Below are 27,608 nucleotides of genomic sequence, written 5' to 3' on the forward strand. Positions count from 1 at the left end.
TCCTTTCTTCTATTCTTTTAGTATAGGTTTAATGTGATATATATTATAAAATAATAAATCAAGCCTTCTGAAACATGGAGTCAGATCCTCATCTCTTCCCTCATCCTAAGATCCCTGTGAACACTGGTCCTCAGCCCCTGGGGTTCCAGGTCCTGGGCATGGGTGTTGCCTGTCGCTGAGCATCCCTCTGTGCCCTGCAAGGACCCTGCAGAAATGCAAACCTCACTCCATTTTATCTCCCTTTCCCTGATCCATTGATCTTTGGGGTTTATATATAAATCAACATGGCATGCAGTGGGTAACCTTTAAACCACTTGTGATTCTGCTTTCTGTTTTTGAGGGAGTCCAGCCCTCAGAAGAGAAGGAAAAGGGCCAGAGGAGAACCTCTCAAAATCCAGAAGCACCTCTTGGAGCCCAAGCTGAATCACGAGGCCACCTTTGCATTCTGATGCTTGCATCCACAGCTCACTGCTGCAGCAATAAAATCCACCTTCCTCCTCCAACAAGGAGCCTGTCTTCCATGTGTTTTCAGGAATATTGTGCACAGTGTTCCACACAGTGCCTAAATTGCTCTGGTGCTCACAGGGGTGCTCAGACATGAGATAACCAATGGGGTGTGAAAACCATTTCCTCAGAGGGGTTGAGGTATTCGAGTCCTACCAGTAACAAATCCCACTTTGTTCAGGGATGGAATGTGTTTCTGGAGGCACATCCAGATCCCAGGTGCTTCTCCTCCTTCTGCCAAGTGTTGGGACACAACAGCAATGCATTCACAGCCCTGAAAGTTCATTTTCTGTAACAATTTGGGTGTCTTTCCACAGCACACACACACAGATGTCCGTGTAAATATTCCATCTGTACTTGTGAATCAGTAAAATGTGAGCTGGGGAGGTCAGGGGTTGGGTTCACACAAACATCCTGAAGTTCAGCTGTTTCCTCAAAGCTTGTCTGAACTGTGTGTGACCTCCTGCAGTCTGGAAAAGCGAGGCAGGCCGTGTTCCTTGCGAGGTTACCAACACATCACGAATCTGGAAAAGTCTGCAGCTCCACCAACAAAAAAAACCACTTTCCTTGGAGTGTTCGTCTGATGCTTGGCTTCAGCTGCTGAGCAGCACCAGAAGGGCTCTGGGTCACAGTGAAATGCCAGACAGTGTTTGGAAAGCTTCCAATGATGTGGGCATGGACTTCAGGTGTTCCTCTGCCTGCTCCTGCTGCAGCCCTTGAGACCCAAGATACAGAAAATGGTCAAAGTTTCCTCACCAAGCAAAAGCTGCCTCTTTATCCTCATTATAAACTCTGCCTCTGTCCCACAGCAGGGAGATGACTCAGGGCTGAGCCTGGACAGAGGATATTGCAGATATTCACAAGTCTGAAGGAACCCCAGGATCATCCTGGTAGAAATTTTGCTGCCTGCTCCCTGACATTCCAAGGCATTTCACAACATTAAAATCACTGTTCTTTAGCACAACTCACAAACAAAACAAAGCCACCTCAGGTCAGTGTTTTAATTGTAAGTTCCTTAACAGCAAACCGTATTTCTGCCCTTTTTTCCTAACACAGATCTTGCTACATTTTGATGTTGTGTGAAATGCCAGGAGATTAACAGCCTCACTCTCCTGGGGCCTGCAAAACCTCCTTTTACCACTGAAACTAATGATGCTGTTAACCACTAATGCCCATGGAGGAGAGCTAATGAGTCGCCAGCCAGTGGATGTTTGATCTCCCCTGCACAGGGAGCTGCAGCCACACAACAGAAAATCCCGTGGCAGACAGACAGACTGCCTGGCTGAAAGGAAAACCATGGAGGAGGTGACACAACTGCCCCCAAACACCCCCATCACCTGCGGTGCTCAGGGAAAACAGCAGTGGAATGGAAATGAAATTGTGCCGCTGTTGGTTTTACATCCCTCAGGACACTGCCAGCCTTAATGAGTTAATTTTGTTCAATCCTCCTGTGCTCATCAGCTGGGAAGCAGGGTGGGAAAGGTACTTTCCAAAGGAGGCCCTCCCAGGACAGCATTTGGATATTCCCATCTCCTCCAGCCATCTGCTGCCTTCCCAGGAACCCCCAGGAGCTGTCCTGTGCCTGGTGCTGCGTTTATTGCTGCTGTCACCATCAGGTCTGGGTGTTCACATCACAGCAGCAGCTTGGAGCACTAATCATGGTCTCTTCCTGCCTCAATAGGGCCCAAGCCATCAGACAAGGGAGTAAGAGGGGGTGAATTTGAGTGGACTCCTCTGTGAAGCTGAGATGGTGGAAATCCAGGTAAAACTTCTATGGTTTTGTTCACCCTTGAACCTCCAGTCAGAGAGACCTTTAGTGGAGCAGAAAGACTCCTAAATGGGCTCAAACATAACCTAACAATCTTGTTTATCAATTTCTCCACAGGAATGACAGTGCTTTCCATTGTCCTTAGGACACCACAGGAATTAAATTACCATTGTACAGTGGAGCTGAGAAATGACCAGAGGAATTGGTGATACCACGAGTTTGCATTGGACCTTCCACCTGGAGAAGCCAGTTCAAATTCTTCCTTTTCCCAAAGGTTCTTCCACACAAGAAAGGTTGGACTCAATGATCTTGGAGGTCCTTCCCAACCTTAATGATTCTCTGTCTGTGACCAGCACTCCTGGGAGCAGACCAAGAGCTGAGGAGCATCTCCCAGAGCCCAACCCAAACCCTTGGGGTGTTGGACACCTTAAACTCTGCAACCCACTTTGTGTTCACTGCAGGCATTAATGCTTATTGGGAGTCATGCCATGGGTCATATTTAGTGACTCTAACAAACAAATCTTCCTTGACCTCAACAAAGTTCCTGGGAGCAGAAGGAGACACACTGGTTGTTGGCTCTTTGGTGGACAAATAAAATTTAAAAAAATAATAAATATTAATATAAAAATAATTAATAGTATATAAAATGTATTAAAATTATATATAATAATAAATAAAATAAAAATAGGAGTGGGACAAGACTGGGATGCCCAAACAAACCTGGGAGCTTTCCAGCTCTTTCTCCATCCTCAAACAGCTAACTCCCACCTCTCCACACAGCAGGTGATTTCCCTGCATACCACCAGGCTTTGACCCACATGTTCTTGATGTTAATTATGCTCAGGAAAAGCAGCAGCATCCCTGTCCCCACCCTGTTGTCTAATATATCAACAGTCCTATTATCATTATAGTGCAAGGACTCCATACCACCAGAGCTTCATCCTTGATGTTTCTCACAGGCGTCTCCTCTAAGCACTGAGTGTTCTTGGTCCTTGCAGTAACCATCTGACTCCTCCCTCCACAGGGTTATATGGTCAAATCCTGTTTCCCCAAATCCACAGGGTTGTATAGTTTAGTCCCAAATCTACAGGGCAATATAGTTTAGCATTTAAATCCTCTTTCTCCCAAATCACATCGGGGTCACCATTGTCATCTTATATATCAAGAGTACTATATTATCATTATAGTGCAAGGACTCCATACCACCAGAGCTTCATACCTCCTCAATGTTTCTCATTAGCAGCTCCTCTAAGCACTGACTGTTCCTAGCCCCTACAGCAGTCATCTGACTCCAAATCCCACCAATCCACTCTTTTATACCACTTGTTCTTATTGGCTACAGGTGTGGCCTGTTAAGATCAGGCCTGCTTCTAAATTTTAGTAATTTGTTCAGCTGCAGCTCTTTGGGGGATAAGATTACATTCTATACCACCTTCATACTGTATCCCCCTACACAACTCAGCCTCAACATTTCCCTGCCTTCCTTCCCCACTCACTGAGCTCCTCAAGCCCCTCATGGCCAACTTTCTCTGCTGTGCAGCCTTTCCCAGCTCCCCCCAGTTTTGAGCCTGAAAGAACATTTTTATCTCTCAGGCTTTGATGGATCATTCAAAGGCTTCAATCACCGTGTCTGGGGTTTTGTAGCCTTTCCTGAGTGCTCTTGTTTACATCGGGGACTTTCAATTGCACAACGGCTCCTTCATGAAAACCTCACTTCCTTACACTTGGGTTGAACTTGTGGCTTGAAATTGTCTCTTTTCCACGTGTTTGTAAACATTTTCTGTGTCTGCTACGGTCAGGCAGCAGCTCTCTGCTTCCTGAGAAGAAATTGCTGCTAAGAAAACATCCCCTGCACAGCTATGATGAGTTCTGAAGGCAGAGAATAAAGTGTAAGCTGCCACAGAGACAGAAAAAAGGAGGTCAAAAAGCTTCAGAAACTCATGCAAGCCTAGAAAACTTCTGGAAGTGGAGCTGGGAGTGGGAGAAATGAGCAAAGGGGAAGTTGTTTTCCCTATTTTTGCCTTCTCCATTGCATTCCCTTTGTGGAAATGTATGGGTTTAGTGCCCAGAAAAGGAGACTGGACCCATCACAGGCCAAAGCAGGGGACAGAGGACGGGGCATGAAGAGCCCAGGGGGCTGGAACCCAAAGGTGAACTCGAGTTACACATTTGGGAGATAATTTGCATTTTTACAAGGCAAAGTCAGCATTTTGGGGAATTCAGGGATAAGCAGCATTGCCAGTGGAGACCAACCCACCACAGACACACCCTTGGGGTCTCACAGCAGCAAGCTGGGACCTTGATTCATGTCATCTGCCACTGCCAAGGTCTCTTGGGCCTCCTCGGCTTCCAAGCTGCTCTACCTCACACAGGGCAGCTGTAGGAGGTGGGTGACATCTGGAATGTTGTCCACTCTGATCTGGAACCTCTGGAGTCTGTTCATCTCCACAGTGTGGATGGAGCCCAAAGGATTTTCCTTCACTCACAGCTCAACACCTGGAGGAATCACCATCCCTAGAATTTTTCAAAAAGGGTGTGCATGTGACACTTGGGAGTGTGGTTCAGTGGTGAACCCACTGCAGCCTTTCCTCTTCTCGTTCCTCTTTTTTTCTTTTTTTTTTTTTAATTTCCTGAATCACAGAGCTGAGTTTTGGCCCCTGGGCTGGGTTCCTGCCTGCTCTCAGCAAGCTCCTCTCTAACAACTTCCAGCAGGTTCATCCCAGATCCAGCAGCTCCCTTGCAAGACCCTGCATTTCTGAGATTGCTGCCATAAATGCACAAATCAGCTGTTACACTGAGCATTGGGTGGCCACACTCCTCCTCTGACCCCAACCAGAGAGCATCGAGTTCCCTGGGCCTGGATAAATCATGGGGGCTTTGTTGTGAGGGGGGGTTCTAACACCAGAATTTATTTAACCATGCAAACCCACCCTGGGGCCAGCAGGGACCCGAGTGCCACCCTGTGCAGCTGAATGAAGCCTCTGTGGCAGCTCACAGTGGCACCTCTGTGTGAGGCTCCCCTTTGTGCTGCTCCCCTGGCCCAGGGTGGCACAGGCACCATCTGATCACATCTGGATGCCCAGATGTGCAACCATCAGGTCTGAAGCCCCCAAGGAGTCAGGAGGAGAGCTATGACTGATTCCTGGGGCTGGAGCAGGGAGCCAGGGAACTCATGGACACTGAAACCTCATATTTCAGAAATAATTCAGGTCTTTGTCACTGGTCCTGCCTGTTCTTCTCCCACTGGGGTCACAGTGGCTTTGTGACAGGCATTGTGGCAAAGGTAGGTCTGCCTGTGAAACACCAATTCCATGCCCTTTTCCCAGCACCCAGCAGCCTTTTTGCCAACAAAAAATCAGTCTGGTTTTCATGGATATAGCCCAGGGCGCCCACAGTGCTGGGGCAGGCACAGAGCCCCAGCACAGCGTGCAGTGGGCAGTGAGGTGCTGGCTGTTTGGTCACCACCATCCCAAATATCTCCTCTGGGAACCAGACCTGGAGCCAGACAGGAAAACATTTTGGGTGAAGAGACTCATGTCATGTCAGACCCAGCTGAACAGCTCCTGATGGACAAGGAAATCATGCCCAGCCCTACAAGTGTGCACTCCTTTGGTCTTTGCTGTTGACATTTTTAAACCAATTGGTTTGTCAATGCTGGATAAACAAAACGGGGGGAAGGCAATTACTGAGGAGAGCAGGAGCAGTGATTGCTATGAGTGTTATTGCCCTCTTCCCTCTGAGCCTTATTAGGTGCTTATCTGAGAGACAGACTTCCCTGAAATGTCAGTGAGCACCAGACACTTGGAAATCCAGCCCTGAGGAGCTTCAGAAATCTTGTTGATTGCTTAAGACGTGGTGTGAACATGGGAAAGCACAGCAAGGCTGCCCTCAGGTGAATCCCAGCCACGTCCATCAGGGAGCAGAGCAGAGAGGGCAGAGGGCAGCTGAGTTTTGCATTTCTACCCCTGAACCAGCCCTGCTGGGAGCACTGCACAGCAATCCTTGGTGCCAAAAATGCAATTATTGTGCCAGGGGACAAATCCTGCCACTCACTTCCATAGAATCACACAGTCATGGAAAGGCTTGGGTTGGAAGGGCCATTAAAGCACACCCAGTCCCTCTCCCTGCCCAAGGACACTTCCACCATCCCAGGCTGCTCCAAGCCTCATCCAACCTGGCTTTGGACACCTCCAGGGATCCAGGGGCAGCCACAGCTTCTCTGGGCTCCCTGTGACAGGGCCCTGTCACCCTCACAGCCAAGAATTTATTCCTAATATCTACTCTGTCACAGACATCTTTTATGAAAAATCCTTTCCTTAGGATTTTTCCTCCTGAGAAGCTGAGAGGCCTCAGGAACAAGATGTAAACATTGATTATCTGCTGCTGTGGAATGCAACAGGTGCATCTGTGATTGGCCCATGTTGGATGTTTGTAATTAATGGTCAATCACAGTCAGCTGGCTCAGACACAGAGCCTGAGCGACAAACTTTTGTTATCATTCTTTGCTATTCTATTCTTAGCTAGCCTTCTGATGAAATCCTTTCTTCTATTCTTTTAGTATAGTTTTAATGTAATATATATCATAAAATAATAAATCAAGCCTTCTGAAACATGGAGTCAGATGTTCATCTCTTCCCCAATCCAAGAACCTCTGTGAACACCATCACACTACTCAGTTACCCATTCCAAGCAGGGAAAGGATCTCTGTGCACCCTCACCCACATCCAGGGCTCTCCACCAGCATTATTAGAGATGGGTAAAGCAGTGACCTTATTGCAAAGGGAAGACAGACAGATTTCCTCCACTTTCCTACAAATGCCAAGTGGCTGCGGCTCTGAGACAGCCTCTGGAGCTGAGCAGGGGCTTTCCCAGCAGCTGGAAATGGCTGGATCTGGAATTTCTTTGCATTTTAGGTGTGTGGAGTAACATTCAGGGAGACCATGCCAGGCCAAGAAGAGCCTTTGGTTCAAACAGGGAACGAGCAGGGTGAGGAGCCTTCCAGGGTGTTGGCTCCTCACCCTTCTCCAGTGACCCCAGATCTCTGTTCAAGATTGCAGAAGCAGTGCCAGAGCTCCTGGCTCCCAGTCCAGGGACCTGTTTGTGGTTAAAGCCTCTTTTGAGCTCTCCAGTTGTGGACTTCTCCCCTCAGCAGGACATCAGTGGGTCGAGTTCTGCAGACACAGTGGGCTTTGCTGTCTGCTGGGGAGTTATATTTACTCTGCCTTTCCTTGCTGTTTTCTTTAACCTAAAATAAGATGTCCCAGACTGGGGAAAGAAAAAAAAATAAAGTGAGCATGTTTTGCTCTCAGTGTCTGGATAAACATATCACTTCCCAACCCTTAAATAGAGAAAATGGGATGAGCTGTGGGGAGCTCATTGAGATGCAGCAGCTTCAGATGCTGGAGAGAATTGTAGAGGTGATGAGGTCTTGTTTTCTCTCTTTTTTCCTGCTTGTTTTCCTTCTTTTTCTGCTTGGCCATGCCCCACACTGTAAGGTTTGGGAAATCAGCCCCCATCTGCTCCTGCAGTGCTCCTCGTTAGGGGTGTGTGGCTGTAATTAGCACAGCCCCAGCCTGCTCAGAGCTCAGAGCTCCTCCTCGGGGGCAGCTGCTGCCTGGAACCATCTATTTTTTGCCACCACAAAACAGCATTCATGTGCCAGCTTGTCATTTGCTCTGCCCCCGACAGGGCTCTGTCCTCCTCCTCCACCTCCTCTCTGTGAGGCTGGGAAGGTTGGGTTTGCCTCAGAGGAGAGGCAATGATCTGTTTCAGCCTTTTGACAGTGGAGGAGTCGGTAGTTTTTTTGCTTGGATGGGCTTTTTGTCCACCTCAGACCACCTCTGCCGAGATTAAATGAAATGTTTAAATGTTATCAAGTGCAGATAGGGCTGGAATTACATCCTCCAGCAGCTGCAGACAGGGCTGGCTGATTGGCCTTTCACATTTTGTATCCATTTCAGGATCAAAGATCTCTCACAGGCCCTTTCAGAGACATCCAGAGGATGAGCATCCATCAGCTCTCAAAGGTGTGCCAGGTAGAGAACACCTCGTGGCTCATCTCAGTATCCCAAAAAAGACCAGGAAGGGGCACCTGCACCATGGACCCTCCTGAGCATCACCAGCCCTTTCCCCTGTTTTGGGGAACACTAGAAAAAGTAAATTTTAGTTGAACAGGAGAACATTCCTTCATTCTCTCACCTCCAGGAATGATCACAGAATCATTTAGGTTGGAAAAGACCTTCAAGATCATTGGGTCCAATTGTTACCACAGCACTGCCAAGGCCACCACTGACTCAATGTCCCCAAGTGCCACATCCACACAGATTTCAGGGATAGGGACTCCACCCCTGCCCTGGGCAGCTGTGCCAGTGCCCGCCCACCCTTTCTGTGAAGAATTCTTTCCTAATATCCAACTTAAACCTCCCCTGCTGCAGCCTGAGGCTGTTTCCTCTCATCCTGTCACTTGTTCCTGGGAAATGGGTCTGTCTCCTCTGCTGTAATGGCTACAGCTATTGTCCCACATGACCAAAATACTCATTTTCTACCATGATATGAGCTCAAAGTTTCCAGTGCTCAGCAGCCAGACCAGCCCACTACCCCATTTCATTTACAATCTTGCTGCTGCCATCAATGGGATCTGTGACTCCTAAAGGGGAGTCACAGATCCATCTCCACAAGTGACACAGGGGCAGATCAAGAGGCAGTTTTCCTCTGTGCATCAACGTTCAGCCATTAAATCAGCCCTGCAATGTCTCTCTGCTCTTTCTGTGTGACTTCATTTTGGTTGCCTTCATACATTTTTTCAGACTAATCCCCTTTAAACCCAGCCTTCTGAAAATAACCTTGCCTCTGGACAGAGAGCCCATCATGAGCCTGACTTGTCCCCTCAGGAGGTGATTCCAGCCAGAATGGGGGACATCTGGCTGCTCTTCCACTGTAGGAGTGTCGGGGGTAGGATGGTCAGGACGGACGGAGATGAAAAATCTCTGAAGCCAGGTCGTGGAACTTGTGGTTTATTGCAAAGGGCCTGGGTGCAGGGCCCTGCTGGGATTTGGGGTTTATTGCAAAGGGCCTGGGTGCAGGGGCCTGCTGGGATTTGGGGTTTATTGCAAAGGGCCTGGGGGCAGGGCCCTGCTGGGATTTGGGGTTTATTGCAAAGGGCCTGGGTGCAGGAGCCTGCTGGGATTTGGGGTTTATTGCAAAGGGCCTGGGTGCAGGGCCCTGCTGGGAGCTGCCAGCCACAGCTCGGAGCAGGCCCGAGAGAAGAGAGGGGGAGAGAGGGTGAGAGGGTAAGAGCGTAAGGGAGTAAAAAAGGTAAGAGAGTAAAAGGGTAAGAGAGTAAAAAGGGTAAGAGAGCGAGGTTCCCATTACAATACAATAAATCTTCTTCTGTGTTGAATATTCTAATTCTCACTAACCAATCTAGTACAAGATGCAAATCCTAGAGCATTTACATACAGCCTGGAAGAATCATTACATTACCATACTGTGCTACATTTTAAACCCTAAAAACTCCTCCTTGGGCCCCTTCTGCCAAGCCAGCAGGGTCTGCTCTGACCCTTGGGCCTGTCTGCAAGCAGAGGGTGTTGTTCCATCAAAAGGGGATCACCTTCAGCTGGCCATGCCATTGTTTTCCAGTTGTTCAGTAACTAAAGTATCTCAAAGCTTGCTTTCATTTCAATCGCACTTGTAGTTTCGATATTCTCAAAATCTTTTGCCAGGCAATCATATTTATAAGGCTTTCCTGTTTCATCTTCCCCAACATTCCACCTCCAGGCCTCTCTCTGACCCCAAGCCAATCTCCTGGAGGTGCTGCAGGGGAAAAGCACATCCAGCCCTTTGAGACTCCCAGGAAGGAGACGTCACCAGAGGCTGGCAGCCTGAGACAGCCTGGTTCATGTTCCAGCTCAGAGATGTTCCTGCTGCTGATGGGAATGAATGAACCAAGACAGCAGGAGTGGAGTCACAGAATGGGAAGGAAGCTCAGAGCAGGAACAAGGATGGGTCGAGCACCAGCATGTGAATCCTGGAGACATCTCTGGAGAGGAGATGGCTGGGATGCACAGAAGGAATGCTGATGCAGACTCTCATGGAGCAGGGAATGGCTGCAGGAACTGCTTACAGGACAGGGAATGGATGCAGGAGCTGCTCATGGAGCAGGGAATGGCTGCAGGGATGCAGGAGCTGCTCATGGAGCAGGGAATGCCTGCAGGAGCTGCTCATGGAGCAGGGAATGGCTGCAGGGATGCAGGAGCTGCTCATGGAGCAGGGAATGGCTGCAGGAGCTGCTCATGGAGCAGGGAATGGCTGCAGGGATGCAGGAGCTGCTCATGGAACAGGGAATGGCTGCAGGGATGCAGGAGCTGCTCATGGAGCTGCTGCCCTGCAGCTCTGGGGACCCACCAGCTGTGCTCTACCTGGAGGAGATTTTCTCTCCAAGGAGGAAAGGATTTTTCTCCCACCCAGTGATGAAAAATCAAGACTGTTGTGGAGGGAATGGGGCATGGGTTAAGCAGCCTACCACAGTGCTTCTGATCTGCCATTTATTTACCACTGGGATTTAAATAACCTGCTCAGGGCTGGATGTGAAATATGACTGAGTCAGACAGACACAGCTCAGCGGGTGAAAGCCTGAGAAGAGCAAGCATCATTTCCTTCAGCTCCAGGATAGAAGTTATTTAAGGACAAGGACTTAGCCAAGGAGAGCCCCACAGTGATCTCCAAACTGTCCTCCCAGCCAGCTGGCTGGAAAAGAAACCATCTCATGCATTGCTGAGGAATAGGAGCCTTTGGTGCCTGGTCCACTCTAATTTTCAAGGCAGGAGCCCCAGGGTTGTCCACGCCATTTTATCCCCTCCCTCCCATATACATCTCTGCTGATGGAGCTGAGAAAATCAGAGAAAATGTATGAAATTCAAAGCCCTCACAGCATCTGTTGCAAAAACATCTGCATCACAACATCTGCAACATCTGCACTGTGTGCTAAACCAGATATCTGAGCTGTTCCTTGCATGTTTTCACACCACAGAACTATTCAGAGGCTCACAAACTGGACAAGATTGGCCCCTGGACTGAAGACCTTGCTGCAGGGAGGATGAAAGGACTGGAACCTCCATTCCCCAGAGGGAAACCATTGGGGCCAGAAAAAACAAAAGGTGACCTCAGTCACTTTACAGCAGAGCCCTCGTTGTTTGGTAAAGTTTCATGATGTTGTCTTAAAATAAAACAGCCTTTTATTAGAGATTTTCTTAGTGCAGCAGCAGGCTGGAACTCTTGTCATTGCATAGTTTAAAAGCCAGGCTGTAAAAGCAAAATGATACATCCCTGATCATTAATGCATCTCCAAAAAGGGCTCTCCCTCCTTTGCTTTGCCTTTCACAGCCTGGATGAAAAAAGGCTTATGTGAGCAAATCTAAAATTAATCACCTGAATGTCTTACAGATTCCCAGGTAACAAGGGCAGCTGTGAATCATTGTCTTTGCAGGATGCAGAGACATCAAAGATCATCTCCTCTCTCCTCCTGCCCTTTCCCTGGATTTGTTGCTCCAAGACAAGAGCAAACCTCTCATCCTTACATGCAGGTCTTGGAGGCAGAAACTGGGCAGCCCCACATGGATGGGCAGAAACTTGCAAATAAATAAAATTCTGGCTCTGAAGCAGGTTGTAGATGGCAGATCCCTTCCCATGGCTCTGCCCCATCCCCACTCCTGTTCCCTCCTGGGCTGTCAGGAAGAAATGACCCTTCCTGATGATGCCTTGTGAAGGCTGACCTAGAACAGAAGCTAGATGGAGTTAAAGAATAAAGCAGGGATTTATTAAAAGGATTTTCTCAATGGACACACCTTGGGCAGCACAAGAGCCCAGCCAGGGCTGAACCCAAGGTGAACCAAAATGGTCACAAAATGGACAATTGATCACAGGGTCTCTCACTTTCCTAAGTTCTGCTCCATTTGCACCTTGCAGTTCATTGTTCCATTCCAGCTTTAGCCCAGGCAGTCCCACCCTGCTTGTTTTTCTCTCTCCAGCCCACGGTGTTTGTGCTCTTGGGCTGAGATTTGGGTCATTTGTCCTTGGTGCCCAGCTGGAGCAGGAATTGTTTTGTCTCCCTGCTCTGTGCACAGAGCTCACCATCCCCTCATATGAATCCCAGACCTACACACTAAAGCAGCACAGAATCTGAAAAATAGAAAAGCTCAAACCTGAGGCATCACTGAGCAGCCAGCATGCTCCAGGAATGCTTCCAGAGCCAATGGGACAAACAGGAGCCTACAGCTTAGACTGCCACCAGCAACACCAGAATAATTTCTGCAAGTGAGATACTTAGACAAGCTAGGCCTTGGGTTTAAGTCAACAATTTCACCTGTGGGAAAGAAATATCCCTGTTGGAAAACATTCTTGGTGAGAGAGACATACCTAAGATCCAGCTGGTAAAGACTTACTGTCTACAAACTCTTCACCACTGACTCCTTTGGGAATGAGAGGGGGATAAAAGAGGATTTAAAGTGTGAGCATCAGCATTGGTGTGGGTTTGATCCACATCCATTGGGGTCCAGAGGATTTTCCATTGACTCCAGGCAGAACCTAGGCCAGCCACACTCTGGGAATCTTTACTGCAACCTCCAGGCTACCAGGAGAGCCCTCCCAAGCAGGGATTTATCTGTAAGGAGAACTGGGAGCTGTGGTTGTGCTGCAGGGCCCTGACCCAGCAGGGCACCTTTGGTTTGTTCAGTATTTATTTGTGTCTCACCCAGATCCTGACTGGAAAACCAGTGGAGAGCCTGATCTCCAGCCTGGCTAAGGGCAGCCCACCTGCACCAAGAGCATTCCCTGGGATTCAGACTGGAATTCACAATATCCTGCCAGCCAAGATACCAACCACCCAGCTTTTATCAAAGAAAGGGAGGAGATCCCTTAACCAATGTCTTCTATTCCCTAAGAAAGCCCTTTCTGGAGGTTTTTTCCCCCATTTTGTTCACTCTCCTCATCCTCATGCTGTGTTTTCCACCCTTTTGGCTTTCCCAGAGACTGTGCAGATCTTCCAGATCCATTGTTCCCACTCTGTAACTGGAAATTCATCTTTTGCAGCCCATTCAAAGGAACCTTTCCAGGATAAGGAGAGCACCTCACCACACCTGGAACTTCTTCCACCCATCCTGGAGGCACTGCAGAGTGCACAACCCACTCTGCAGACTTTTCCTTACCTTTCTTGTTTCCTCACCACAAAACAGGCAGATCAGTGCTGCTCTGACTTTTCATGGCGACACAGCTCCAGGTTAAGAAAACCATCAATCACATCTGAGCCCAAAAATGAAGAGGCTGAGGGAGTTATAAGCAGAAGGGGAATATATTTCTCCACAGTCAGTGGTGTTCATTAGCCCACACTTATCACAGTGTGCTTGGGGCAGAGGGGATTGGCTGCACAACAGCAGTGAAGGCAGGCAGGAATAAAGATAAACCCAGGGTATGAGTTGTGATTTTAACAAAATGAGGCTCTCCTGCCATCAGTTCCCTTTTCTATGCAAAGGCTGGGGGCTTTTTAGCCCTTCCCAAGGTGACTTTCTGTGGCCAACAAGGATGGGACCAGCATTGCCTGGGACAACCTGCAGCCTCCCCAGCCCTGGGACCACTCAGTCCCTGTGCCAAGGTATCTCTGCTCTCCATTCACCAGCCTCTTGGAGAGGTTTTAAACTGAAATCCAGGGTTCCCTTGCACACAGGGTGCTGCAGACAACCTGGGTTCAGGGTCAGCACAGGTTGTGATCTCTTGTGTTTGATGTCCCCTGTTTTGCAGAGCTGAAAAAGGCTCAATTTTCAATCAGTGCCTCAAACACCTTCCTCAGAGGCTTCTTGAAGGCCCCGGGCTGGTGCTGCACAGCCTTGCCAGCTCCACAGGAGATGTTTGCCAGGAAAAGTGCTGTGTTTGTTTTGTCTGAACTGGTAAGTCTGGGAAATCAGCTTAAAGCATTCCAGTTTGGAGACCCATTTCTCATAAACTCCTAAAGTCCCTTTCCTTGCAGCCTAAGCCAATCCAACACATTTGTTTCTAGGCTAAGATCCAGCAGAGAGCTTTCTTTTTGAGTGCCAGCAGCAAATTTTTATGGCCACAAAATAAACCTTTAAATACGATCTGTTTAGATAAGTGGTGAGAATGCTGAGAGGCACTCGGTGATTTGAATCCAGAGGTGTGAACACTTCTGCTCAAAGGACAACCCGAAATAATGGCACTGGGGCTGTGCTGCAGCTTCCAGGAGGAAACAGATCCTGCTAGTGCTGGTTTGAATTGTGGCTCTGCAAAAGCTGCATGACAAGAGGAGTTTTATGAGCAGCCCTGAAGCAATGACAAGGTCCCAGAGAGGTCAGACCCCAAAGACCTGCCCCAAATCTGCCTCCCAAGAGCTCCTTTCACAGCTCCCCAGCAGCACAACCGGTTGTATCCTGGCTGCCTCCTGCCAAACAGGAAGGGAAATGTGAAATCTCCCCCCACACATCCATGGCTAAGTAGCTCTACGTGTCCTGGTGCATTTTTTTCCAGGCATTGTGCTGAAGGGGTTCCCATGGCTCCAGATGAAATGTTCAGCTTATTCCAGTGCTTGACCTGCTCACCACGCCTGCTGACAGCATTACCACTGAGGTGCCCAGTGGTACTGATACCACTGAGGATGAGATCATTCCCTGTGTAAATAATATTTCTCTGAAAGCAAAACAGAAGAGCAGAGATTATTTCTACAAATCCCTGAAAAGAGGAAGGGAGATTACAGATGAGTGGGGGTCGGTCTCTTTTCCCAGGTAATAAGTGATGCCTGAAATTGTGCCAGGAGACATTTAGATTGGATATTGGGAAAAATTTTCTTCCCTGAAATGTTTGTCTGGCATTGGAACAGGCTGATCAGGGCAGTGATGGAATCATCATCCCTGGAAATGCCCAAAAAATGTGTGGGTGTGTCTGCAGTGGACAGGGTTTGGTGGTGAGCACTGCAGTGCTCTGTGGGTTGTCACTCCTAATGCAAACCACCACAAATACCCAAGGTTGTAGCTGAACAGTAGAAATGCTCAAAACCCACCCAGATAACTCCTGGTGGAAATGGAAAATGTTGGCACCACACTGCCCTAAATGGAGCAATTCCTGGAGAGGAGGAGTCTGCTGCTATTTGCACAGTCAGGATATCCCAGGCTCCTGATTTCCCATCCATGATGAGCTCAGCCACCCTGGCAGCGCCCTGTGATGGTCCCCAGCATCCTCAGAGAAACCACCCTGCCCAGACAGACAGATGATGACAGACAATTGAGCTCAGGGCTGAAAAGCAGCTGTGGCACAGAGCCAAGCCCGAGCCATCATCAATTTGGAAACCCCAGGGAGCTGGGGATGTTTGAACTGCTGTCCTCAATCCTGCCCTGTCCTCCCCTGAGGGTTGAGGAAAGCCACTTAAATCTTTGAAGCGCCCCATGGTCAGGCTCCAGACCAGCTGAGCAAAGCAGCAAGCAGCTAAATCAGTATTGTGAGAAAGAGATACTCACTTTTCATAGTTTAGGAAGGTTTATTAAACCTTATCAAAAATACAACAAAAGAATAAATTAAAAAAAAAAAACAGAAAAATAAAAGAAATAATTTTAAAAAACCTTTAAAAAAAACCTTTTAAAAAATTACAGCACCGGGAGCAGAAGATTTTCCTCGCCATGTGCTCAGCCCTCTCACAATGGAGGTTTTTTTTCCTTTTTAACCCTTTAACCCCTCCCAAAGTTCTGTCCATCAACCCCTTCTTCACTGTCCAGTGGTGGCGATCCTGATTGGAGGTCAGTGACAAGCCAGCCCTCCCAGATGTCCCAATCCCAGCTGTCCCTTGATAACCACGCGAGGGGGTACAACATAACTATAAATCTATAAAACTTTTCTGAACCCATATACATGATATTTGTCTATTCATTGTGAGAGTCAATCATGACATTACTCATCTATCACAGTGTCCAGTGGTGCTGCTGGGAGAAGGGCAGTGGTCAGCTGTGCCTTGGTGGTGCTTTCCAGATTGCAAGGCAAGATGTTTTCTATTACCATCTGTATGGCAGTTGTCTTTTGTCAGTTTGCCTTATCTCTCTCTCTGAGTGACCACAATCACACCTTCCTCTGGAGGGGACATTGCTGATAACAGCTATTGAATGTCACTGCATGGCTGATAAGAACTACAGCATCCCATTGGGAGATGTGAGCCCAGAGGGAGGAGCCAAGCATTCCTACCCACATATAATCCAGAGGTTTTTGAGCACGGCTTTCTCCACTGGATTCCCCAGAGGAACAGCAGCTGCCTCTTCTCCCACTGGATCTTCAGAGGAAGAATACATCCTTCTCTACAGGATCCCTGCTCCAACAGAACCACCCCTGACACTGCAGGAGGGCTGAGCCACAATTCCAATGGGACTGCCACCAACACCCTGACCCACAGGGTGTCAGGTTGGGTTCTGACTCTGTCAGTGTTGGTTTGGTTCACTGCAGTGTTTATTTGATCCTTTTATTTTTCTTCCTATTAAAGAACTGTTATTCCTGCTCCCGTATTTTTGCCTGAGAGCCCCTTAATTTCAAATTTATAGCAATTGGGAGGGGTGGGGAGGGTTCACATTCTCCATTTCAGGGGAGGCTCCTGCCTTCCTTAGCAGACTCCTGTCTTTCCAAACCAAGATACCTGGGGAAGCCATCGGTGACACAGATGAGCTCCTCCAAGAACCATCACAGACCCCCCTGTGGAGTGCAGAGGGCACTTGGCAAGGCACAACAACACATCCCCAAATTAGCAGAGACACAACAACACGAGCAGCTGCTGCTGGTGCTCCCAGGGGATGGGATAATGCAGCAGGTGCTGGACACCTGGCTTCAGGCAGAACAAAACCTGGGCTCCATGGCTCTCCCTGAACACTGACAGCACCAAAGGTGTTGTGGGGACAGGGCCCAGGGCTGCCCATCCTCCAGCTGATATTTTAATTAAAGTCACAGTTGATATTTAAATTAAAGTCACAAGTTCTGAAGTCAGCGTGGTGATGGCAGTGGCTCTACTCTTTATATTTCAACCAATTTTAGCCCTGATGCCTTCACTGAAGCTGGAGACACAGTTCCTTGAATATTTTAGCAAATCCACATTTTGAAGGCAGGCCCAGGGGCAGGCTGGAAGCCACCCTAATGAGCTGCATTCAATCACCCATACCCCATGGATGGCTCCTGTGATGGTGTTTGCAGGAGTCTTAGGATGAGGGAAGAGATGAGGATCTGACTCCATGTTTCAGAAGGCTTCATTTATTATTTCATTATTTAAATTATATTAAAACTATACTAAAAGAATAGAAGAAAGGATTTCATCAGAAGGCTGGCTAAGAATAGAAAAAGAATGAATAGCAAAGGCTTGTGACTGACCAAGACAGCCTGGACAGCTGGACTGTGATTGGCCATTAATTAGAAACAACTAACACAGGCTAATCAAAGATCTACCTGTTGTATTCCACAGCAGCAGATAATCATTGATAACATTTTGTTTCTGAGGCTTCTCAGCTTCTCAGGAGAAAAAATCCTAAGGAAAGGATTTTTCAGAAAATATCATGACTACAGGCTCCAAGACACATCAAATGTCCTGCTCTGACAGTGAGACCCTGCCTGGGTTCCCTGAGCTTTGTGGTAAACTTCACTGTGTATTTTTCAGGAGAAAGAACCCAGGTCTGGGACTCCTCTCTATTTTTATCATGTTCCATCACTCCCAGCAAGAACCAGACAAACAACCCCAAGAAATGGCTTGGAAAGTCTGGAGGACAAAAATAAATCCCCAGACTGTGGTTAGAGGGGCTGAGCTTGGCTGAGCCAGCTTGGGCTGGAAAACAAGCAAGCTGTTTTCCTTTGAAATAACACTGGTGCCCAGAGAGGCAGAAATGCCATCTCCTGGGGTCAGGAGAGCATGGATCCATGAGGCAGGAGAGCAGGACAGCCCTGGCCTCAGCATTCCCAGAGAATTGCAATCCCTGGGCTACATTTTCCTTTCTCTCCCTGTCTGCCTTCTCCTTTCTCTTTGCCTCTCAGCCAAGCCTACATCAGGATGCACCAAAAATAACCTTGGAAATCCTGTTTTGGCCCAATTTCGGCCACCCATGGGCAGGGCTGGGGAGCTGTGGGATCTCAGGATTTGAATCCTGGGATGCAGGGCCCCCGGGACCACCCTTGGGGGGCCCGGGAGTCCTGGAATGTTGCCAGAAGTGTCTGGTGGCAGGACTTTGACCCTACACGGGAGACGACACCTTTATGAAGATAAGAGGGCCTCACCGGGGTGAAGGGTGGAAAGATTAGCTAATTAGAGGGTGAGAAACAGGGTTTAGGATTTATGTACAGGGGGTTTAGAGGAGTAAGATGGAGGAATTGGGGTGTGTCCTACCCTCCTTCTTCTTCCTCCTCTCCTCCATCTTCTTTGGCCACGGTGGCACCTTTGGATTGGTTATTACTAAGAGTACACCGAGTTATAAGAATAGATGGTATTGGGGAAAAATGATAAATATTGTATACGTAACTAGGGGTATAAAGATACGTGGCGGTCAGGGGACGGGACAGTGTGCCCATGGCTGACTGCTGTGCGGATCTTTGTTCGGCTGAAAGAACATCTTTTAGATAAACAATTAATAAACATAAAACCAGAAAGAAGAACTGAAGCCTCTTCTCGTCCTTCAATACGCGGGCTGCCCCAAGGCCACCTCCGGGCCACCTCCGGGCCGTCCAGGCCCCTCAAACAGCCGAGATAAACCGGACAGGGAGCAGGTGTGGGACACGGTGGCTTTGCAGTGACATCACCCAGAGAAGATGTGGGTTTGTCTCCTGCCTCACCCCACAGAGTTTCTGTGCAACCCCAGGCAGGGGAGTGGGACACATCATCCTTTGGAGCATCTCTTTCCTCACACCATCTCTTTATTCACCTTTTCACACCAGTTGCTGGAAATTATCAGGTTGAAATAAATAAAATGGATATTCTGCTCTGGTGAGATCTCACCTGCAGTGGTGCATCCAGCTCTGAGGCCTCCAGTGTCAGAAGGACATGGAACTGCTGGAGCAACTTCAGGAGAGCCACAGAGATGCTCTGAGAGCTGGATTTCCTCTGCTCTGGAGCCAGGCTGGGAGAGCTGGGGGTGCTCACCTGGAGAGGAGAAGGCTCCAGGGAGGCCTCAGAGCCCCTTCCATGGCCTAAAAGAGTTCCAGGAGAGCTGGAGAGGGACTGGGGACAAGGGATGGAGGGACAGGACACAGGGAATGGCTCCCAGTGCCAGAGGGCAGGGATGGATGGGAGATTGGGAATTCCTGGCTGTGAGGGTGGGAGGCCCTGGCACAGGGTGCCCAGAGCAGCTGTGGCTGCCCCTGGATCCCTGGAAGTGCCCAAGGTCAGGCTGGACAGGGCTTGGAGCACCCTGGGATGGTGGAAGGTGTCCCTGCCCACAGCAGGAGGTGGAACTGGATGATCGTTAAGGTCCCTTCCAACACAAACTGTTCAATAATTCTACAAAAAGAGCCAAGGAAATAAAACTTGTGACTTCTCCAGACCTGATGGAAGCAAAGAATCTCCCCAGCAATGCCCTACAAGCCAGTACACTGAAATAATCTGGGCTCTGGGAAGGAGCAACACACAGACCTGTCAGAGCATCAGGACCTTTTTAGGAAGGGAATTTCTGTGAATTCCTTGATCCTGACAGGGTGAGAAACCCAGGTGTGTGGGAGGGATATAACCCAGGAGCAGCTTCTCTGGAAACTGAGATCAAGAAACAGAGCAGAGGGGAGGCACCAACATCTTTTCAGCAAGGAAAAACATCTCTAAATTAGTAGGGACTAAATTCCTTGCCAGCTCCTCTGCTGGACACAAGTTTGATCTACAGCTGCTCTTGTGAGCATGGAAACTGTTTTGAACAGAGATGGGGATGGATCCACCAAAATCCCTAAATACTCTCTCATGTAGAACTCTGGATCTTAGTGAAGGATCCAGGAGGCTCTGGGTGCAGAAGAGCAAAACCCTCCTGCTTTTTACCTGCTGTAAACAAAGACAGAGCCTGTCTCGAGTCTTCTGTGCTCCTGGCAGCTCCTCGGGAATTCCTGCAATCCTCAGTAGTGAGAATAATGTGATTGCCTCTTAATGTGAGATTTCCTTTGCTGGGTAAAGTACACCTAAGGGCTGCTGATGTAATTCTCTCATACTAAGCTGATTAAATGCTGAGGAGTTAGAGCCTTTTATAATTTTATTACATTAGATTCCAGAGATGAAATGAATAGAAATGACCAGACACAGTGGAGGAGGCAGAGATCTGTGCCTGCAGATTTTAGAGACTCCAAATTACATTCAGACAATCCAGCGAGGTGTCTGCAAGAGCAAATCTAATAACAGGGAGTCCTTCTGTTCCACAATATGGATAAACTTGGGTTATCAGGGCTGTACAATATTAAAAGGACAATTACAAGCAGACAACACGCAAAGGTCTTGATATCCCAAGGATTCCTGCTGTCCCTTTGAGGAAGACCTTTGGTGCCTTCAGCACTGCTCAGCAGGGTGTTATTAGCACCACTAATGACTTGGAGTGAGACAGGAAGGGCTGGGCAGGGTGTGGGAAATGAAACAAGTTAACAATTGGTTGGATTAAGTTCTTTTTTTTATTTAGAGGTGCGGTAACTGAGAGGAGTTTTAAAAACTTTTATTCTGTTTTTAGTCTTCTATGAAGGGTGAGACAATACAGATGTTATTACCTGTACCCCAAAATGCCTGAGCTGGACCACATCTCTGGATGGAACCTCGTAAAGGTTTGGCTGAGGTGGAAGAGAAATTAGGATTAAAGTAGCCTGGATAACTTTAACAATCCAGGCAGAAACAGCAAAATGCTTCAGGGTACAAAACAAAAAACACCAAAAACCCTGTATCATTGACTTTGGGTAAATTGGCTCATTCCAGCCAAACCCTTAATTTCACTCTGGCTCAGACAAATCAGCTGGGACAGAATCACCATGAGGCATCTGCTTGCAGAGCTCCCTCCTGTTTCCCTTCCAAGGAAAATCTGGATTTATGAGTGGCTTCCAAGCAGGTCTTTGTGCACACCCCTGGGCCATGCTGGCCCTACTGACCACACATTTGCAGTTGCTGGACTGTGTGATTTGTGATTTATGCCTCTCACCAACAAAGCAGCCAGTGAGGGCCACAGGACCTCAGGCACAATGTGAAATTCAGGGGATTTTCATGCTCTGATGTTTTACATTTTTCTCTGGGCACTGCTGTCAGCAAAACACTCCAGTATTCAGATGAGGGTCCTGCAAAAGGTCAAACTGAAATTTGCTTGCATATCTGAGCAAATATTTGGGAACAATTTCCCCCATTATTCTCCGAGCTTTACATATGGCCTGCTCAGCCCAGAGAAGGTGGTCCTTGTTCAAATTCTGCTTCTGGGGACTGCAGTGACTTAAAAAACTGCCTGGAAGCAATTCCTAGGCTGACTATTCACATGCATTTTTCTGCAAACAAAAGTTTATTTGCTATGTATAGATAAATGCTGTCAGTGGGCTAATTTGGAAGCACTGTTGATTACCCATTGTAATGAAGCCTATTACATAATTAAAAGTGTTTTCTCCTAACTGCATTTTGCTGCTAATTAACATTTTATGCCATCTACAATGGACACTTTGGGCTGCATCAAAGACATTATTATGCAATTTTATCCTAAGAGCAGACTATGAATTATTAATTAATATCAAATCTGTTGATTAAAGGGTAATTTGTAAGTAAGCCAGTCATAGCCAGGAACATGCTTCACCCATAAATATTCCCCTGTAACACAGTCCAAAATAATATGGAGTAAAGAAAAGGTAGAAGATTGGGAGTGTGAAACACAGGAGACAGGGATAATTTATGAGAACCTCTGATGTTTTTCCAGAAATTCCTGTTGTTGCTGTTTTAATTAAACAGCACCTTCTAAAAGGCTCTGTCATGTCCCAGCAGGATTCACACAGGGAAAACGGTGGAATCCTCCTTCCTTAAGCAAGTCAGACAACCACAGGAACTCAGTGAACAAATTCACCTCAGCCTGGAAGTTCAGATCAAAAATTTACCCAGTTTGGGGGTGGAAGCAGCAGATGTTGGCAGAGACTGAGGAACACCTACAGGAATTATTTCGCTGTGGCATTGCCTTGAAAAACGAGATGTGGGTGAGAGCAAGGCTGCAGGGTGAACGTGGAGAGAGTTGCCTGCCCACTGCTCACTTACACAACTGCCTAAAGTGGCACAAATTTATACAAATGCCTGAATTTAGGTTCAACTGGTCAGAGTGGTGAATGGATACTGGGTAAAATCCTGACTTATTGAGGTCCAGTGTGCAGTGCTTTCAACCTGAGCCAATTCATCATCTGAATTGCCCACCATGAGTGATAATCAATGCACATCAGGACTTGGAACAGCACATCCAGCCCAGCTGCACCCCCTGACCCTCACCCAGGAGGAATTGGGAGCTCCAGAGGGCAGCAGAACCTGCTGGGCGCCACAGTCATCCTAAAATTCAGCCCTGGGGCTCCTTCCAAGGCCAGGCATCCCTTGAGACTGGGGTGGGACACTATGGAATGTCCACCCCTTGCTCCTTGGCTGCCCTGGAGTCAGGGCTCATCAGCCACAGGCAGCAGGACATGGAACCATGCCAGGGTTCAGCAGTGAAGGAGCAGAGCAGCCTGATGCCTCCTCTGCCAGCCCTGGCATCTGCTCACTGCTGCAGCAGCAGCCTGGTTCTGCTCTGGGCTCAGGCCTGGACTGGCTGCAGCTCATCCTAAGCTCAGGAAAGGTGTAACAATGACAATAACAATAACAATAATTATTATTATTGTTGTTGTTGTTATTCTTATTCTTATTGTTATAACAATATTATATTATAATATTATTATTATTATTATTATTATTATTATTATTATTATTATTATTATTATTATTATTATTATTATTTATACTAATGTTGTGGTGGTGGTTTTGTAATAATTTTAATAGGTATTATTGTTATAATAATTTAATAGATATTATTATTAATAGCAATCGGTTATTATTATAAATAATAGAATAGGATATATTATATATTACATATTATATATTATAATATAATATATAATATTATATATAATAGGATAAATATAATATAATATAATATAATATAATATAATATAATATAATATAAATTTATATTTTATATTATTTATTATATATTATAAAATGTATAATATATAATATTATATATAATAATATATATATAAATTATATTATAATAATATAATAGGTTATCATCTTCAGGCACATACTTGTTGTTGTTGTTGCTATAATAATTTTAATGGGTGGTGTTGTTGTTATTTTACTCATTATTATTACTATTAATCAGGCTGGTGCTGTGCCTGCTGTAGCAGAGACACCTGAGCTGCTCTCCACATGCTGCACAGATTGCATCCAGGCTGCTTTCATCCCGCCAATGCCTGTTGGGAAAAGCTGCTTGAGCAGCCTTGTTTACCAACACGAGCAGGCTGCAGGGAGCTGTTGGTACCACACAGCACAGCCAGGCTTTGTGCTTGGGCTGGGAAAGGGCAAGGGGAGAGGGAAGCCCTGGGAGGGATGGTGCTGTTTGCAGTGTGGGACAATCCCAGCTGTGCTCACCCTGTTTGTCACACCCACGGTGAGCAGAGTGGCACCCAGCTGGGAAAAATAGCAAAATAGGTCATCAATAAAAAAATAGGTCAAGCAAAGAGCCACACTTCAGGTCTTGGATGTGCATTGGTGTCCCTGGCTGAACCCACAACATCCATCCCTCCAGAATATTCCTGAAAGGGGAAAATCTCCCAGATCCTGGTTCAACCCCAGCCCAGAGGGGAAGGTCCTCTCCCCTCCCATCACAAGAGCTCTGTGTGTGAGCTGCCCCCTGCCCACACCCAGCCTGGCCATGGGCACCTTGCTGGCTCCTGCCACACCCAGGGGCATTAATGAAGCCCAGGACCACCTAATTAATCACTGTCCTCCTTGCAAGGACAGCACGCAGGGAAAATAATAATTGGAATTCATAAGCCCTTGGATACATGATGGTTAATGAGAGCCTCTGACTGAAGAGACCTGTAGGAAGATGCAGCTCTGTTTACAGCAGCCCTTTTCATTATGTTTTTTCTCATTTCAACTTCTCTCATTATTTCTGGAGGATGCAATGGGGAGCTCCTTCAGACATGCAAAAAATGAAGCCAGACAGTACAGAGAGGGTCTGGAATGTTTTTCTTTGCAAGACTTGGTAATTCTGAAGGCAGACTAAAGGAAAGGTGTCTTAACATCTTTTTTTTTTCTTTTTTTTTTTTACACTCTGTGTTGCCACTTCACCTTTAGCAAGAAGTTTTGCACTCTGGGTTAGCTGACAGGTCCTATTTCAAGTGAAAACCCAGTGCATGAGATGTCACTGATAGCAGATCTCCCACAAAAATCATGATGGTCCCCAAAACTGACAGTCTGTACCCCCCAGTCCCACAGCAGCTCTCATGGTTTTTTTGTAGGGTTATGTAGAAGATATTTTTCCTAACATGTTTCTGGCCATCACTACTGCAGAGGAAGCATGAAAGCATTAACTGGATGCAAAAAAAAAGGGTTAAATGGTAGAAAATCATCCCCTTTATTTCTGTTTCCCTCAGGCTTTTAAAGCAGTGCCTCACCTGGCTGATTTCTGCTCTTTAACCCCCAGAAGGTGGAAATTGTTGGGGTGCCCCATTCACCACCCTGTGTAACTCCATCCTCTGCATTTCCCCTCCTCACTGATGGTTCTCACAGTGAAACCAAGCCATTCATTGGTAAAGCCATGAAAGCACAGAGGACATCCACAATTCCACCCTGGAAAGCTCTCCAGGTGGTTAAAGCCATGACATATTTCCTGCTCCCACCACACTGGCCTGGGCACTTTTTGACCCTGGCCACTAGCAGAAAGTCAAGCCATCCTATGGACTGCAATTTTTTTTAAATTTTTTTTTAATCAACATGTCATGTTTGAGAGCCTATAAACATCCAAGCAATTTATTGCAGCTTTCCCACTCTCCATTTTCCTGATCTCAGCACCGGGGCTCAGAGTTCAGCCCCAGTCCAAGTTAATACACAGCAGCAGCTTTGCCTGGCAATTAGAGGGAGAAGGTTGTGTTCTGGCTCGACCTCTGAGATCAAGTGCTAATGCACTGCTGGAAAAGGCAGTGATCTATCATCCAAACCCCAGCCAGCACCACTTTTTCCCTGAGAGAAGGGCTTGCAATAACTCACTCCACACCATCAGTCATCTCTCCTCTTGGGGACATTCCCGGCGTTTCTCAGGACCTGGAGCCTTCAGCCATGGACGCTGATTGAACACAACATCTTATTACTCATTTTATGGCAGCAGCTTTGTGCCCAGCTCTGGAGCAAGACCCAGATGTGGAGAGCAGCAGATCCCACACCCAGGAGCTCTGTGGTTTGGGGATGTGCCATGGTTTGATGTTGGTTGTTGAAGATTGCAATGCAAGATGTTTTCCATTACCATCTGTATGGCAGATTACCTTTGTCAAGTTTGCCTTATCTCTCTCTCTCTGAGTGACCACATTCACACCTCCCTGGGAGAGCACATCTGCTGATAACAGACTATTGAATGTCACTGCATGGCTGATAAGAACTACAGCATCCCATTGGGAGATGTGAGCCCAGAGGGAGGAGCCAAGCATTCCAGCCCGGATATAATCCAAAGGTTTTGAGATACCAGCACAGCTTCTCCATGGGATTCCCCAGAGGAACAGCAGCTGCCTCTTCTTCCACTGGATCTTCAGAGGAAGAATACATCCTTCTCTACAGGATCCCTGCTCCAACAGAACCACCCCTGACACTGCAGGAGGGCTGAGCCACAATTCCAATGGGACTGCCACCAACACCCTGACCCACAGGGTGTCAGGTTGGGTTCTGACTCTGTCAGTGCTGTTCTAGTGCACTGCATTGTTTATTTTATCCTTTTATTTTTTTCCTTTCCATATTAAAGAACTGTTACTTCCTGCTCTCATATTTTTTGCCTGAGGGCCCCTTAATCTAAAATTCATAGCAATTCAGAGGAGTGGGGAGGGTTTACATTCTCCGTTTCAGGGGAGGCTCCTGCCTTCCTTAGCAGACTCCTGTCTTTCCAAACCAAGACAGTGGTGCAACAAACGCTCCTCCCTATGGAGGGATTGCTGAAAAGGGCAGTAGTAACAGAAGGAAAAGTGACCTGGTCATGAATTATGTCTGGGAGCAGTCAAAAAGCAATGTTTTCAAGCTATTTCACTGACTTTGATTGTGTATTGGAAATCCCAGTCTGAGCTGTTCTCCCGCACAGACCAAAGTGGGGACGCAGCACCCAAGGGGACCAGAGATGAAGCTGTGACCCCAGAGATGAGGGCACACAAGAAGAAAGAGCTTCCAAAAGATATCCTGGAGTGTGGCACAGCTCAGGATATTCAAGGGAATATTTAAGGACAATTTATTTTTTTTTTAATTCCCCCATAAATAATTTTATTTTCCTTCTCTTTCCTTCCTTTCCTTTTTTTATAGAGGTAAGATTTTAGGCAGGGAACAAGTGAAAAGCTATAAAGTCTTCACCCAGCACAGTCCCAACACAGAACTGATGGCAGCCTGTCCCTGTGGGCAATGTGGGCTGGGAAGGATGCCAGGAGCCTGGGAAACATTTCCAAATACCTGCCAAGGAGCGCAGCCAATGCATCCCTGGGGATAAAGAAATCTGCTCATCAGAGATGCTCCCAGGAAAACACCTCTGGGAGATGATTTATGGGGCAGGAAGGACCTCTTTGGACAGCACTGCCCCTCACAGCACTTTGTGCCTCTCCTTCCAGGAGCAAAGCCTCATCCCAAGTGCCCTTCAGGGAGGCTCAGAGCCTTATTTGCTTTTTTCCCCCAGCTGCATATTCATCTGCTTAGTTTGTAAATCCCTGGAGCCTCGTTTGTCCAATTAGTGCTTGCTGAGTCTCTTGCTGCTGGCAAATAATGGGCTCTTCCACGCACTATTGCATTACCCAAAAGGAAATTACTTGGCAGCCAAGAGCTGAGGCATCTCAGTGCCACGAGGAATTGGGGGAGCAGAGGCAGCTCCTGCCCCTTAACTGGCCCTGACATAAGCCCTGAGTGCTCAGCCCCATCCCTGGCAAGGTGTGAGGCCATTTCAGTGCTCTGGGAATTGAGATTTGAGGAAAACCTGATCCACCCATACCCAAAAGTTTTGCAAACAAACCACTTTACCTTCTCTCTCTTCTTCCAAGCCTTCACTTTGCAGGTGCTGCAGCATCCCACAGCTCCTCATGGCATTCC

General features: G+C 47.4%; 1 long non-coding RNA gene across 1 annotated transcript; it reads right to left on the bottom strand.

Annotated features, from left to right (window-relative positions):
* Positions 1 to 489: 489 nt before the first annotated feature.
* On the bottom strand, positions 490 to 3,532 carry LOC135448537 (uncharacterized). Its single transcript, XR_010440490.1, has 3 exons — positions 3,492 to 3,532; positions 3,200 to 3,313; positions 490 to 2,850 (listed from the first exon to the last, which is right to left on the bottom strand). It is a non-coding gene; the product is annotated as an uncharacterized LOC135448537 (long non-coding RNA).
* Positions 3,533 to 27,608: the final 24,076 nt, after the last annotated feature.

The sequence above is a fragment of the Zonotrichia leucophrys genome, chromosome 5 (assembly GCF_028769735.1).
Source record: "Zonotrichia leucophrys gambelii isolate GWCS_2022_RI chromosome 5, RI_Zleu_2.0, whole genome shotgun sequence".
Taxonomy (NCBI): Eukaryota; Metazoa; Chordata; class Aves; order Passeriformes; family Passerellidae; genus Zonotrichia; species Zonotrichia leucophrys.